Below are 15786 nucleotides of genomic sequence, written 5' to 3' on the forward strand. Positions count from 1 at the left end.
AGCAATACTTAACACCCCTAAAACATTTTTATACCAATTACTACTCACCCTGTGTTATGTTGAATTTGTGAAGAAACTGTTATTTTTTCATGCCTTTGATGAACGGAGAATCCAAAAGCGTAGAATGTCCTTGATGAATGAAGTCATAGGGGGCCACATTTAACAACAGCAAAACTACATCAGAACATCTGTTTAAAAACTCTCACACAACTGGTGCAGTATAATCCAAGTCTCAAGTTTCTTGAATGTGTCCAGTGATCGAAGAATGCAAAACATAAATTTTCAGCCCCATTTGGTTTGCTTAGATTAACTTAATGTGATAAGTTTCACATTCCGCTCAGTTACTCATCATAAACGGGGGTCCGTTTGGGAAGTACTGAGCATACAACAGTACAGTATAAATGAGACCTGGATTACACTGCATGAGTTGTGTGAGAGTTTGTAAACTGATGTTTTGATACAGTTTGCTGTTGTTAAATGTGTGCCCCTATTACCTCAATTCATCAAGAATTTTCTCAGCTTTTGGATTCTTCGTTCATTGGACACATTCAAGAAAAAAAAATTCAACTTAACAAGTATTTAGTTTCTGATATACAAATGATCATTTGAGGGGTGATGTATTCCTTTAACACACTATTAACTGTCTCTAACAATATTATATTTTCACAAAAAATATTTCCAGATATTTGTGTTTTGTCTGTGCTTTTCTGGCTGGTTTAATTTACAAGTTGATTAGCTAGCTATTCATTATGAAGCCTTATTACAGGTGTTTTATGTGTTTCTTTAGTTGGTTACTCCTTGATTGTTCTCCCATTTCCCCTGCCTTGTTTCCAGCCTCACTACTTTCTTTCACTGACCTCGTTCATGAGTCTTGGTGGAGGAAGTGCAACTGTTCTCAACAAAGCTCTGCAGCACACATTTTGGACAGGATTTGGGCAATTAGCATTAGCCAGAACCTGTGACCATTATTCAAGTCATCATGCTCAGTGTGAAATACTGCTAACACGTTACTGGAGGTGGGATAATTCTGGTCGGCTACAGCAGCTAAAAACCTGACAAAAATGGTCAGGAAGAGACTTAAAGGGGTACTTGAGTGATTTAGTGTTCATAGAGGTTGCAGATCTTCGAGAGACAGATATACTAAAACTGCAGGAGTGGCTGAAATAACGATTTTCTCTGTGGGTCAAGCTTCAAAAATGTTAGATACTACACTAACATACCACCATAATGCACCTGGATGGTGGATATTTGATAAAACCTTACCTTACCTTACCTTACCTCATAAACCTTGGGGGATGAAAAGAAAATTGATTCCCTTAAGTATCACCTGTCTTAAATTATTTTTCAAAATTGTTTTTTGATGCCTGAATCAATAAATTCAGTTGGTTCAAAGGTGCAGAGGTGGAAAGAAATAACCGCTTTCATTGCTATAATCTTTGAGTAAAGTGATGTTGTATCCATTAAAGAAACAAAGTCGAAATGTGAAGGCAGAAAATCCGAGGACACAGATCTTCAGCTGCTGTAGCAACTTGAATTCATCCAGGGAAAACCTCCTGTTGGATCAGCAAACTTTCTGTTGCTGCTGTAACACAGATAAGATCCAGCTTGTTGGGAACCCTGGCTCTGGGGTTTGTAACTTTGAGTTGCTACAGTTGCTACTGAAGGTCTGCCTCTGGAGCTGCAGCCCGCTCTGCTCCTAGCGAGTAGTCTCCTAACAGTGGGGAGTGAATTGAGGAGACAGCAAGGTGTGCTAGCCAGCTAATTCTTGTTTAATTTGTGGTCTGATATACAAAGAGAGTGAGAGCAAGACGAGGGGCTGAGCAAATATAATACAATTTCATCCATTACATATACTGTGTTTTTTCAAATTAAACTTCCATTTCCCAGGTAATGTACAATTTCCACTTGTCAAACACATATAGCCGCTTTTCAAAATAAAGTTAGGATGTTGGTAGAAAACGTCATTTTACTTCCTTAGGTTTAGGTGACAGAAGCACCTGGTGAGGTTAAGAAAAAAACTTTCTTTGGTTTAAAATAGTATGTTTGTTACTAATGTAATGTAGCGTCATGTGACATACGTCACATACGTATGTCTCTAGCATAGTATAGTACACATACTAGCACACTACTTTGTTATTCAAAGAATGCTATGGAGTTTTACATGGGCTCCACCGTATTTGTTTGACCAATCCACCTCCCTTTGTACCCACCCTGTGCGGACTTTCTCGCTCTTTATTGTTAATGCCGCCATCCAGTGTATCTCATACTACCCCTAAATGGTGTCTCAGTGCGTCTGTATTTAATGCCAAGGGCAAGTGACTAACAGGTTTACAGGTTTAATGGGCCACACAAAGATCTACAATGAAATAAGATGTTACCCATTTTGAAAAGTAAAAAACAAAGAAATCAATATGTGGCGGTCATAATAAATATTGTGGCTACAGCCACAAATTATTCAATGTATGGGAAACACTGCACAAGCTTGCTTAGCAGGAAAGAGCTAAATGTAACACTTTAAGTTTACCTCAAAAAGTATATTATGCAATAAATCATAATATTGAATCACAATGCTTAAAAATTGTGATATATATCAAAATGACACTCAAGCATCCTGATAGAAATAAGCATATTGTCCCAGCCCTACTAGATGCCCATGTCTTTTAAACCCCTTCCCCAGTTTGTAACACAGACAATCATCTATGTTTGTGGAAAAATGGTGGAATTCATCTTTAAATTTATAGGCAGGTTTGGCTTTTGGTTAAAAGTTGAAGTTGGATTTTTATTTTAGGTGCATGAAACATTAAAAAGTAGTCTTCTTCAAAACCATTTAAATGCAGTGAGCTCTAATGTGCAAAGAGTACAATAACTGCCAGACAAATTCTTGCTATTTGAGTGTGTTGACTTCTGAAATGTGAAAAGGATAACCGAGTTTAAATTCATTATCACATCACCCCTCAGTGGCAACATTTGTTAAAAATTCTCTGAATTGATTCTGCTCACAGGGAAGCTGTGGTGCTGCAATATAAGATTAAATCAAGACGGGGAGAGAAGCTTTGAAATACAGCATATTGATTGACTTGAGAGAGGAAAATGAATAACAGCCTCAGACAAGGAGATAAAATTATTTCTAACTCAGTTGGAAGAGGTGTTAAAGATTTCACTTTACAGCCTGTTAGCTCACACTTCAGGTTTTAAACGGAAAGGAACATTTACGGTAAAGCTTACTGAGCAGTAACATAAAAAGCATTTTTAAATCAAACCACTTTAATTGTGTTTGTTTTTAAACATAATTTATGTTAATTCCACAGTGATGTGAGATGTGATAAATCTGTGTTAGGATTGCCCGTGGTTGATGTCATAGTGTGATTATGTGGGTGTATTATACTTGTTTACAAACATGTACGAAGACATGCACACATTTCACTGAGAGCTAATCCAATTTCCTTTGCATAATTTGCATTAAGATTGTATAAGTTTGTTTTTGAGGTCACATTTATTTTCTCAGTTCTGTGCGTGTGACAACACGGCATTAATGAAAGCCTCAGTTTGTCTCACATAGATAAGAATATTGAGGTCACTTTGTAGAAACAGAGAAGTGAGCAGGGGAAAACAGTCATATTAACAGCACAATGTGTTCGGCATCAGTGGGTTGGTATAGTGTGTAATTAGGCAGTGTGTGATAATTTGTGATGTGTATTAATTTATTTCATGAATATGTGGTGTGAATATTTGCCTGTATCATTTTCAGAACTCGTGCCGTTTAAAATTTATTGGGAGGGAAGCCACATAACACAAACAAGCCCTTTAAATCACCAGCAAAGTGCAAAATTGACTCCGTAGCAGGGACCCATGGTGCAAGTATGACATCGCTATCATGTGTTTTTGACTTATTCACAAGAAGGTGTCAAAACATAGAGAAACAGAGATGTCATCATAATGACTCGATGCCCCAGCAGAGGCAGCAGCAGCACTGCGATGATTTGTCTTTCTGCACTTGCACTCACATTGCACTTTAACAAAACACTGATACCAGCTGAGCTGTCAGGCCTCCTCCTTCTCTGCTTCATCAGTGACTTTGCCAGCTGGCGGACTGAAAGAAAAGACAAATGAGATTCTTACAGAGCCACGACACAGATCATTAATGGCTTTGCGAAGTCAATGCACTGTTGAGTCAGTTATTGTGCCATATGGTAACCAGTTTGCTGTCAAAACTTGAAAACACTACATAGTTCAACAACTTCCTAAACAGCACAGAACAGCACAGTTTAGACTCCCATTTTTTAAATGAGTCTCTCAGATGCAAAAAATATTTGCTTTTATTAAACTCAATATCCTGGGCCAAAACCCAAGTCCTATGTTTCCAACAGCCGAGTGAAGCTTCGTGTTGAGTTTTAAGCATGTGTGTCTCTTGATAAACCCCAGTATTGTAAGATTGTTTAGAGCTATTCTTGCAGTTCAAATTGCAAAACAAACTTTAAATGGTAAAAACCTGTGAAGCGACTGTGAAGGTATCAATGTCTAAAGTCAAGAAAACTGTCTTGAGCTTTGGCTATGAGCTGTACATTGGCAATTTCATCATGGTGAACCAGAGAAACATATATTAAACATTTGACTCTGGGCTAAAACACTGTTGACACATTAAACCCCTTGATAGGTTGCTGTAGTGTGTCATATTAGGAGAATATATAGCTGGTGAACTTAGGACCCTGGGACGATAGATTTGGTCCTGATTTGTCTATCATGGAGGAAAGGTTTATTCAAAGTTTGTTAGGAAGCATAAATATCATAAGTAGCAAAAGTTTATAATTTGGGCTTTATTCCAATACCCCAGTACCCCAAAACCACAAGTTTATCTTTACGATCAGTACAGTCCTAGCCATCAATCCCTTAGTAAAGAAACCAAGCACCTTGGAACAACGCATGGCCTCAAACCCAGTTTGACACGGTGGACAAACTGTGGAATTACAACTTCCAGGTCCATTACTTGATGCCAATGGGCCCAAAAAGACTTTTCCTTATTTACACAATGAGATGCTTTTAAGTCAGTGAATACATTTTTTTTTTGAGTGTCACATACCCTACTAAATAGCATGTTTCGCTATCAGAATTTGATCCATGTGTTCCCATAATATTTCAAATGTCTAGAGGAGCCTCACATTTTTCACCAATCAAGTTAGCAGAGGGCTAAAACCGAATTTAGCTTGCTCAAGCAGCGGAAGTTTCTGAAGCGCTCGCTCTGTGGTCCCAATGATGTGAAAGATCCAGATCAATTTAGACCATCATTTTGAACTCTTTTGGCTTCATACACCATTGAGCAACTTTCATATGAATGAACAGGGCCCCACTTCCAACACTATATCCAGTTCTCTTTATACATCCATGGAAGCAACCGATTACCTTTTGTCGCTAGCAGGCTGACAGCTATACGTGCTACTTGGAACATGCTATATCTAGTCAGGCACAGTATGTCTTGAAGTGTCTCTATTTTCTCAGTAATTTGCTGTTTGTTCCTTCAGCATTTTGTTTTCAGAAATGTAGATAATTTAGTTAAATAAAGATTTATTGAAAGGGCCTCCTGTGATAACCAGTTTTCTATCCATCAGTTGAGCTAACAGGTTGCTAGCAGGACGATAAGTTCAATTTATTTAAATTGTATATTTGTACCATCAGTCTCTCCAGGATGTTGCGATGCTGCAACCGCAACAATTAATGCAAATTCAGCCAATCCACAAGCATTCTGCACATCCTTGCAATTCTATCCAATCACCACAACTGTAGGTAAATTCTTGTTTAATTGCAGAGCTGAGTGCAGCGTATTGATCCTCCTTGCCCATCTTTGCCCCGTTCTCTTACTCTCTGTGTGTTTACCATAAGACTAGCCTACTGCTGCAGGAATGTGAGCTCTTTTACTGGAACAGAGTCACCCACACAGTGGCAGGGCTAACTGTTAGCATCACATGGCTAACATTACCAACAGTTATTAAAGGGTTTTAACCAGTGGTGTAGTGGTAGTTGATGAGGTGGGTGTACTACTAGGTCGATAGGTATGTTACCGATGTGGAAGCGGGCATACTCTCCTATATATTACAATAAGCTGTTTAGCTGATAGGTGGGTATACTGTAACTGGATAGAAGAAGAAGTGCGTATACCCCGTATACCTGAGTATACCCTCCACTACACCACTGGTTTTAACAACAGAGTCAAAGAATTTCAGTGTTGGAGTGAGATTGTTGGGACTCTTTCATGGATCAGTGTTGCATGTTAGCCGCTGTTGCTGTGTTAGCTCATGCTAATACTACCCCACCACCATCACCATCTGAAATAGATTCTAATTCTGTGGGAAACACTGAATGCTCATAATAACAGGCCTCAAGTCTGAGATGGCAGTGCAACTATTTACACAATATTCACTTTCTCCTGCAGTTTCATTCCAAAAAAACCCATCTCTAAACATTGCAACATGCATCACAATTTTTAGAAAAGCTGTCATGAAATTAGGCATCTCAGGCTGCAACAATCCCCAAAACAGCCCACAAAGTCCTGTGTGGAACAGCTACATTAGCTTCTTCCAGTTGGGACTCATTAGCTCTCCATAAAGAGACTTGAATGTGCAATGATGGAGATTTGTTGTGTTTTCACTAAAACAAATTTCTTTCACTGCAAGAATAAATTCTGGCATCACATTCAACAACCTTTTTTTCCCACCATTTTTTTTAACAACACAAAGTAGCTATGGAGCTGAACAATGCAGCACTTAACTGAGCATCCTTCAGTGTCCTTTACATCCACTAATCAAGAGTGATCACTCTTAGATCAGAAACAAATATAAAGTATCTTAAAATGCATATTATGTAGAGTCTATGTTTTAAGAAGTTATAAAAATAAGGCTTAAATTAATAGCCACACTTTTTCTCTGGCTGTTTAGTGGGGTTAAATGGATGTGACCTTATACAGTAGCTCCAAAACATCAGTTTTTAACCTAAGCGACAACATGTGTACCGATGCTAAAATTAGGAGTATGTGCCGTTCCTCTGTGGCAGTGGTAAAAGCCTTCCTGTACTTTGCATTAGCGGAAATGTGACAGAAGGACTTTTGATGAGAGAGGCGAGAGCGAGAGGGGAGATAAAAGTGTGTCTGACTTATTCCACATTGCTTGAAGGATAAAGAAAGTGCTTCATATCTCGGGAAAGTAAGCCCAAATGACTTCCTTGTGGGTAAAAATTTAAACAAGACAAAAGATATGATACATTTTTGACTACACAGACTGAAAGGATTTGTTCTATATTAAACCAACAGAGTTGGGAAAAAGTAAATTAGACTATTGTGATTTTTTTAGCTAGAGGAGCTTCGCAGGATTTGATGGCACTCTGTTCAAAACAGCCTTTTATCAATGCCTGAAATTGAGTCTTTTTTTAAGATAAAGACTCTTCCTCTCCACTTCGCATCCCTCTATCCCCTCCACCCCTTCAGCCGTGGTTTCTCCTATCATGGGGTTTTAATGGCTCAGCAGTTCTCATGTATGATATTGATGAGAAATCACGTCATGGTGTCATCTCTACTGTAACGGTGATGGATGGCGCTCGGAAAGCTCTCTACTAAACGAGGGGTTAAATTAAACGGTGTTGCCAGCAAGATGAATAGCCACTGGCTTGCTGCAGAGTCGTTACCATGGTGACCACTTTATTGGCAAATCGTAATGATGAACCTGAATATGCATCTCTGGGCCCACATGTTAATATGAAGACAGTGCAGGGGAGATCGCCCTGATATAGAAACATTCATAAAGCGTGCAGAAAAACAAAAAAATTATGTCGCAGAGTGGCAATCAAACACATTTATCTCTATAATTCTGAGACAGTGTTGTCCCAAACGGATTTCTTGTTTCCTGTTGTAGAAGTAGACATACATCTAGTCCGTACTAATGCAAGAGATGTAACAGATTTCAAGAACACAAGAACGGTTTTCTTCAGCTGCTGTCTGTCTGTGAAGGGAAGTGAATTTATGCCAAGTGATACCATCAATCCCAGACTTTATTCTCTCAGCAGATTACGTCTGAGAGTGTGGAAGTAGCTTTATTGCTTTTCCATCCGCCCACATGGGAACTTCTCATGACCCACTTGGCTATTCATCTCATTTGGCTCTTTAAGCTTCTACATCAGTATACTTCTGTAAAATAATGAACATGATTTCCTGGCACTGATAAATATAATGATTCCCCCACAAAAAGAACACAACTTAAACCTTGTTACAGACCAAAAGAAGTGTAACTCTGTCTAACACATCATGTAATCATGTTTTTTTAAACATTATGATTACGATGTGTACTCTCTCTTTGGGTGTTGTCATGTTTCTTCTGCTGATATTCTTCAGCAATACTAACAAAACAGTTCCATGACAACTGGGTGACTTTCATCAGAAGATTGTGTGGTGCAATCAAAAGCTCAAGGACAGCTATCAATGGACCCCATAGTCAGTTGGTTTTGTCTGCTGATTCTGATGAAGATCATGAATGGAATTTAAACCTTAAAGCAAATATTGACGAGTGCCCAGAAAGGTTCAACTTCATACTAGCCACAGAGTTTCAGAGACATTTCTTGCATTCTGGTGAATTTTAAGGACTGAGTATAACAAAATATTAAGAACACTGCAACAGCAATTTTAGGTTTTTTACTTTTGCCCCCTTGGTGTGAAGTTGCGTGAATCTCGCATACTTCTGTACTTAGACTTACAAGTATGGAAAAATGCAATGCACTTTGAGTACCCGCATGGTGCACTCAAAATGGTCAAGAAGTTGAGTGCGGAACTATGGACACTTCTCGCCCTCAATGGTCGTCATCTTGGCTACGTAGCAGAAGGGGAGGGACCACTTTTCAAACTGGAAATGGCGGCCGAGGACTGTGCAACCGTGAATGTCTCTACATTGTACAAATACATTTTTTGCACAAAGCAGCACTATACTGTTGTCGGGTATAAGCCAGCAGTATGTTTATTGGGTTAATTTAGCAGTCTGTAATGATTTGTACCGCGAACGATAACGCGAATGCTAATGCTAGTTTGCTAACTAGCTAATTTGTGGTTGTCATTTCTGGTGAGTGCACAACAGCCGTGTTTGGTTTGAGACAACACTACCCTGTCGAAATTCACACACTACGCCAATAAGTAGGCCTACATAGTGCACATAGTATACTACATAGAAGTATACTAACAGAAGTATGTGATTTGAGACATAACATAATATTCCAACACATTCTCACTCCAGGCACATCAAATACAGATGTTTAATCAGTTGCTCGACACATCTCAAGGGTCAGTTTTTGGATTGTGTCTTTTCAAAACAAACTTCCGTTTTCACAGGAAATATACAGTTTGTGTACAGTATTTTTTTTTCTTTTTCCTTTTTTACAATAAGCTTATGACATAAGTTGAAAAACTTTTCTTTTAAGTTTACTTGCTGAGATAAAGGCAACAAAAGCATGTGGTTAGGTTTTGAAAGAAAGGTTACTAATATAATGTAACATAGCATGCTACACATACAAGCACACTACATTGTTATTAAAATAACTCCATTGACTTTTGGTTTTACATAGAACAGGAATAGCAGGCTCCTGAGTGAAAGTCTGGAGTTTGTTTGAACCATCAACCCCCTCCTGCCGGCCCTATACACTCAAAAAAAGAACTCCTTGGATGAACTCAATTTAATTGTGGGCACGTTTTCCCATCCAGTAAATAAAAGTAGGCCCAACTCAAACAATATGATTTAATGGAGTTAATGCAACTAATCTTTCTCAAATACAGATAAAATATAATAATTGCATTAAATGAAATTGGCTGTCTAACCCAGACAAACTTAATTAAATGGAAATAAAATTAGATTAAATTCTTTTTCATTTGACCCCCTATTAAGACACAAAGGAGACATAACCTAGTGAGGTGTTTGTTTTTCAAATGGAAAACACTTAGATAAGTTCAAACAACAAATATCAATAAACAGACTGAGCAGGAAATTAAGCAACAATACTACAAAAGGATGCAGCTTACACTGTGTTTTTTTAAATGTTAGAACAAAAATAAAACAAAGAACATTAAAATGTAAATTATTAATGTTAATCCGTAATTCAACATACAGTCTTAAGCGTTCATATTTGACAAGATGGGAGTGAGACAGGTTGAATCATTTAATTCATTCATTTATTCATTCATTCATTTCATCGCACCATGCTCGACAAAAAAATTGAAGTTGCAGTTTTACAAAATACCCTTTGTTTTAAAACTTTCCAAGGCGTCTGAAATTTGCTTGACTATTTCTTTCCATTCCTCTCTCTGTCTGTCACACTGAGGAGGAACTGACGTGAGCAGCTCTCTGTTTTTTTGTCACGTGCATGCCAGGAAACATTTGGCATAGCTGTATTGTTGTGCAGATGGGAACTGTAGACTTTTTGAACCGTAGGGCGTATACGTGCTCTACAGTGCCAGGAACAGGTTGTGATGAAAAGGAAATAAAGGTGCGGAAATTCATAAATTGGGAGAAATATGGATGAAGTGAGACCCCGGGAGGAAACCATGAGAGGGCAATGAAAAACAGGTGGTTGGCAATTTTATTCCCAGTTATGTTTTATCATTCATTTATTATTTGGCAACAAAAAAGTTTCCCATTTGCTGATTGTGGTTTGTTCTGTACAGTTTAACTACCAGTCATTGAGATTGCAAGGCAGATTAAACTGCAAACAGCTAGAGTTTAGTGCAGTTTAGTTTAGTTAATTTATCAAAAGGACAGTGTGCAATGACAACTGAACATTTACAAGAAATGAAAACATGGTTACACCAGATTTAACGAGACATTAACAGAATGACACAATACATACCATTACAATACAGAACACAAGAAAAGCAGATGTCCCACACAACAAAGGTTAGTAGGCACACACAGAACTACAAAGAATACAGTATATTTTACACATTAACTATGTTTTTTTTAAGGTGACCAAAGTACTGTACTAGTGCAAACAGTACGCACTGTGCAATACAAAAGTCAGTGTGAGGTACACAGTGACCATTGCAGATTCTTGCACTATATAAAGAGTAACTACAAACTGCACAATAATAAATACAATATAAAATACACAATAACTACATTTATAATTTCACCAAGATACCAGTGTGGATTCCTTACACTACAAAACAGTAGGTGCACCTTGCATAAAACAAATCACAATATGGAATACCCAACTACAACTACATTTTAAATTGACCAGTTACAAGTGCAGATGCCTTACATAATAAAAACCTAAGTACATACTGCACAACTCAAAGTGCAATACAAGATACGCAATTAACTATATTATAAGATGTCAAGGTTAGCAGCACATGTACCTACAAGCGTAACATCTAACATCTATGTACCTACTATGGGCAGTGATTCCCAGTTGGTGCAGCCATGGGTTCCACATTTCTCCTTAGTCATTTGTTCAAGGTCCACACACTTCAATGTATTCAGTATCACACTTGCATTTGGCCATGTCATTGAGCTAGTCTGCTGTCTCTGTCATGTAGCTGTCCATTGGTTACTCACTCTAGAGCAGGGAATGACACTTAATATTTGTGAGTCACTTGCAGTCCATTCAGAATGTTTCCTGGATCCACTTTTAGACTAGGACCCACCAATTGGGAACCACTGCAGTAGAGTAACATCTAATGAATAGCTAAGAGTAGTGCTGACACGACTGATTGCTCAAAATCCAGTTTTTGATGCCACAAGAAAAACTGTTAAAATTTGTGATATATCAATTTTTGATTAGCTTGCGAGCTAAACGGATATCTGAAAATATAATTAAGGTTTCTTGTAAAGAACCTTCAGAGCTTTTCCATAAAGCGATCTTATTGGGTTTAATACCATTTTGTTTGCCTGGGACTAAGATAATATACAGTACAGGATGTAAGATAAGATCATGGCATTCAGGTAGGTCTTAGTGGCTTCAGTCGACAGCGAGTTTCTAATGTGGCGGAAGTTAGTAATATTATGTTTTAAAATATGACACATCTTTTTAATATGCTTCTTGAAGGTTAAAGTGAGATCTAAAATGACCACTAGATATTCAAACTCCTCAACAGTTTTTATTAATTGCCCATCTCTTTCTGTTTTGAACTACATTACCAGTTAGTCTACCAGTCTAGTAAAACTGCTCATAGACTATATAAAAGAAGAGGACACAGCCACCATATTGCTACCCATTTGTTTGTGGACTATCACTTTGAAGCCTTGAGTTTGGCATTTTGGCCATCACCATTTGGTTTTTTGGGGTTTTTTTTGGAGCCAGAAGGGACCATGTTTTGGATGAGAGGGGGACGCTGTGGAGGAGCAAGAGGTGGATCTGACTGAGAACCTAAGGGCACCATTGTGGCAGCAAGTTGTCAATGTCAAAGTAACCATGGCCAATCATCTATCATCTGTTTTACTCCAAAGAGACCATAATTTTACAAAATGAACATCACGCTGTGTTGAAGAGGAGATTGAGACCAGAGATTGAGACCATAAACACATTGGGAATATGTTTATTGAGGTAATAAATCAAGTGAGAAGTAGCATCATTTTCTCATCTTTCTGCAACCAGTGGAGTCGCCTCTGCTGACCATTAGAAGAAACACAAATTTCCGCTTCCACACTGGCATTACTTTTCAGACCCATAGATAACTCTTTGCAAAAAAATGAGATAAACACACTTTACAAACACACATAAAATTTAAAATTAATTTTCCAAGATCTAATCATGTGTTCCTTTGTTATTTTTTTCAGTTATCCCTTGGCATGTGACAAAATGTATTAGAGAAGAATCCTCTTTTAGTTTAGTTTTTATATTTAAGCAGCTTTAATCGAAAGTTTTAAAGTAACAATGCATCAAATGACAATGTACTAACAGTGTGACAATGTGAAAGGGGTCGCTCACAGTGAAGAAGCAACAAAGAATCAGTTGAATCTGCAGCTCTCCTTGGCTTTGCAGAACTTTCATAGTTGCAGCTCATTTTTAGCTGTCTGGCTCACAACTTAATTGTTTCAATTCTCACTGCTCTCACAGCATCTCAGGCAGCTACTGTCAATAAAAAAGCCATCGAAACCCACTGCTCAACAGCAAACAGCAAACAGACACAGTTAGCAACTAGCTGGTAAACACAGTGGAGCAGTTAGCAGCTACAGAGCCAGATATTTCCCTAGAGAGTTGGTGGAGACCAAAAACAGAGCAAAAAAAAATAGTGACTATTGGACTTAGATCCATCAGGTAGACATAAACATGAATCCAAATGACTAATAATGTTGCTCTGTGACTGATAGATGTGTAAATAAACTGCTAACAAGTTCGCCATATAAGTTTAAAACACTAACATGTCAATATTGTGTTTGTAACTTGTTTCTGCTGCCAGGTAGCCAGAAATTCTTCTTATTTTTTATTTAAAAATCCTCTCTTTTCTCTTCCTGTTAAACTTTTAAATATTTCTGATGGCTGATCTTAAACTCCAGGGTGGATTCATACATTCATCAAGTCAAAAATTATTCGGGGCATTAATTTCGCTGTGATTTGATGGATGAGTACATCAGCACAGCTTCTCACTTAAGCAGCCATAAACACGATGATACACTAAGAGGTTCTAATATAGAAAAGAGCAAATTCAGAGGACTTTGCCTCTGCCTCAGTGTATACCTTGCCATGTATATTGCTTACATCTGAAGGTTTCACTACCAGATGTACTTGATTTGATGAACAGTGTTTGCTTCCTGAATGTCAGCTGAAAATTTTCTTCCTTATAGCCTAACAGCCATTTGGACCAGAAAATATTATGATGACTGTGGAGGGGGACGGGGTTATTAGGGTCTTATTATTGTGTTTACAGGAGCTTTGGTTTGCTTCTGACTAAGTCTTTCCACTGCATTAAAAAAAAATCATGGTTGTCATGTAATTTCAGAACGTCCCTGTTTCCTCTGCGAGGTTATTTCTAATTGAGGGGAAATAAGTGATGACGCTATGAATAGTATGTGCACTGATTTCTGTTGAAAATAAAAAGTACGCCTAACACTGTGTGACTATGAGTGCAAGCAGATGGCATTCAGAAAGGAATAAGATGTTTCAGTGTCACAGCAACCTGCTTATTATAGGAGGAAAGCTATTCTAACCAGGTGTCTTATATCAGAGGATCAGCCTAACTTGGTCGTGACGTTTGCATGCGTTGACACAAAGCAGGTTATTTGGGAAACTTGGTTAAGAGCAGGATGCTATGTGCATGTAAACATAGCCGGTGACTTTAAAGGGAAATTTCGGTTTATTTCAACCTGTCTCCTATCGTCCTAAATTTGTTTCAAGTGACTAGTGACATAAAAATAATAGTTATCATGTTAGCCGTTAGTCTAGATACAGCCGGGGTGCATAGTAGTGTCAGACCTGTTAAAACATAAGTGAACGGGCATCTTTCAAGTGCAAAGTTAGTCCACTAAACAAGCTTTTTTTCCACAAAGACTGCCTCATATCGTTAGGATAAATGTCAGAGAACATATAGAAAACGACATGTAAACGTGTTGTTTTACCTTACTGGTGTGCTGCAGCCGAAATATCGTGAGAACAAGCAGTGATCTCATACCGTGCCTGAAATCTCGCGAGAACAAGTAGCAACAGCTGGAAGGCAGAACCGGACAGTAGCCTGAAAAGTTCAATCATTTATTTTATTAAAGATTTATAGAATAATGGCTGACTTTTTGCCAGACTTCGACTTTGTGGAGGAGGAATTTGATTTTGCCGAGTATGATGGCCGCCCTTATTTATTTGAGCCAGAATACACTGAGGAAGAGCTTCATGAAACTGAAGAATGGAGGAGGAGAGAGAGAGAGAGGCACAACAGGTAGAGGACGAGAGAGGAGGAATGGCTGCTGCAAGGCTGTGTAGCTCTGGAGATTGGTGGTGTACCTGTGGATGCTGTGCCCCAGTGCGCACAGAAGAGGAATGCCTCTGTTGCAAGGAATGGGACCGGTTGCAGCCTTATTTTCAAGGTCTGGATGTGACCGAGGACGAGACACCTCCACCTGGAGTAGTATCCAGCTGGGCTTTATCTAGAGCTCGCAAGATATATTTCGGCTGCACTTTGGAAAGCAGAGCTAGATGGTAAACAAACATGGCAGCACATCGGTAAGGTAAGACAACACGTTTACATGTCGTTTTCTATATGTTCTCTGACATTTATCCTAACGATATGAGGCGGTCTTTGTGGAAAAAAAGCTTGTTTAGTGGACTAACTTTGCACTTGAAGGTTGCCCGTTCACTTATGTTTTAACAGGTCTGACACTACTATGCGCCCCGGCTGTATCTAGGCTAACGGCTAACATGCTAACTATTATTTTTATGTCACTAGTCACATGAAACAAATTTAGGACGATAGGAGACAGGTTGAAATAAACCGAAATTTCCCTCTAAACAAGAGAATGAGTCTACATAATCATTATCTCATCAACAGCTCATTATCTCTTCATGAGTTTACATGTGCACAAAGCAAAGATAATCAGATCTTAAGGCAAACCACCATGTTAAACTACTTATACAGTTACCTTAAGCAAAGGCAAGTCATTTAGAGGACAAAATGTTGCCCCCTCTTAAGATTAGAAATGCAAATGCATCAGCGCTGCAAGTTACAGCCTCCAAAATCACTGTAGTTGGATCAGCAACTCTCAACTGAAATAATTTCAACAAAAAAGGAACATTTTGTAATACGGTAGCAACTTTTTACACACTGATTTCTGCCTAATTGGCCAC

Source organism: Epinephelus lanceolatus, chromosome 20, assembly GCF_041903045.1.
Source record: "Epinephelus lanceolatus isolate andai-2023 chromosome 20, ASM4190304v1, whole genome shotgun sequence".
NCBI classification, from domain to species: domain Eukaryota; kingdom Metazoa; phylum Chordata; class Actinopteri; order Perciformes; family Serranidae; genus Epinephelus; species Epinephelus lanceolatus.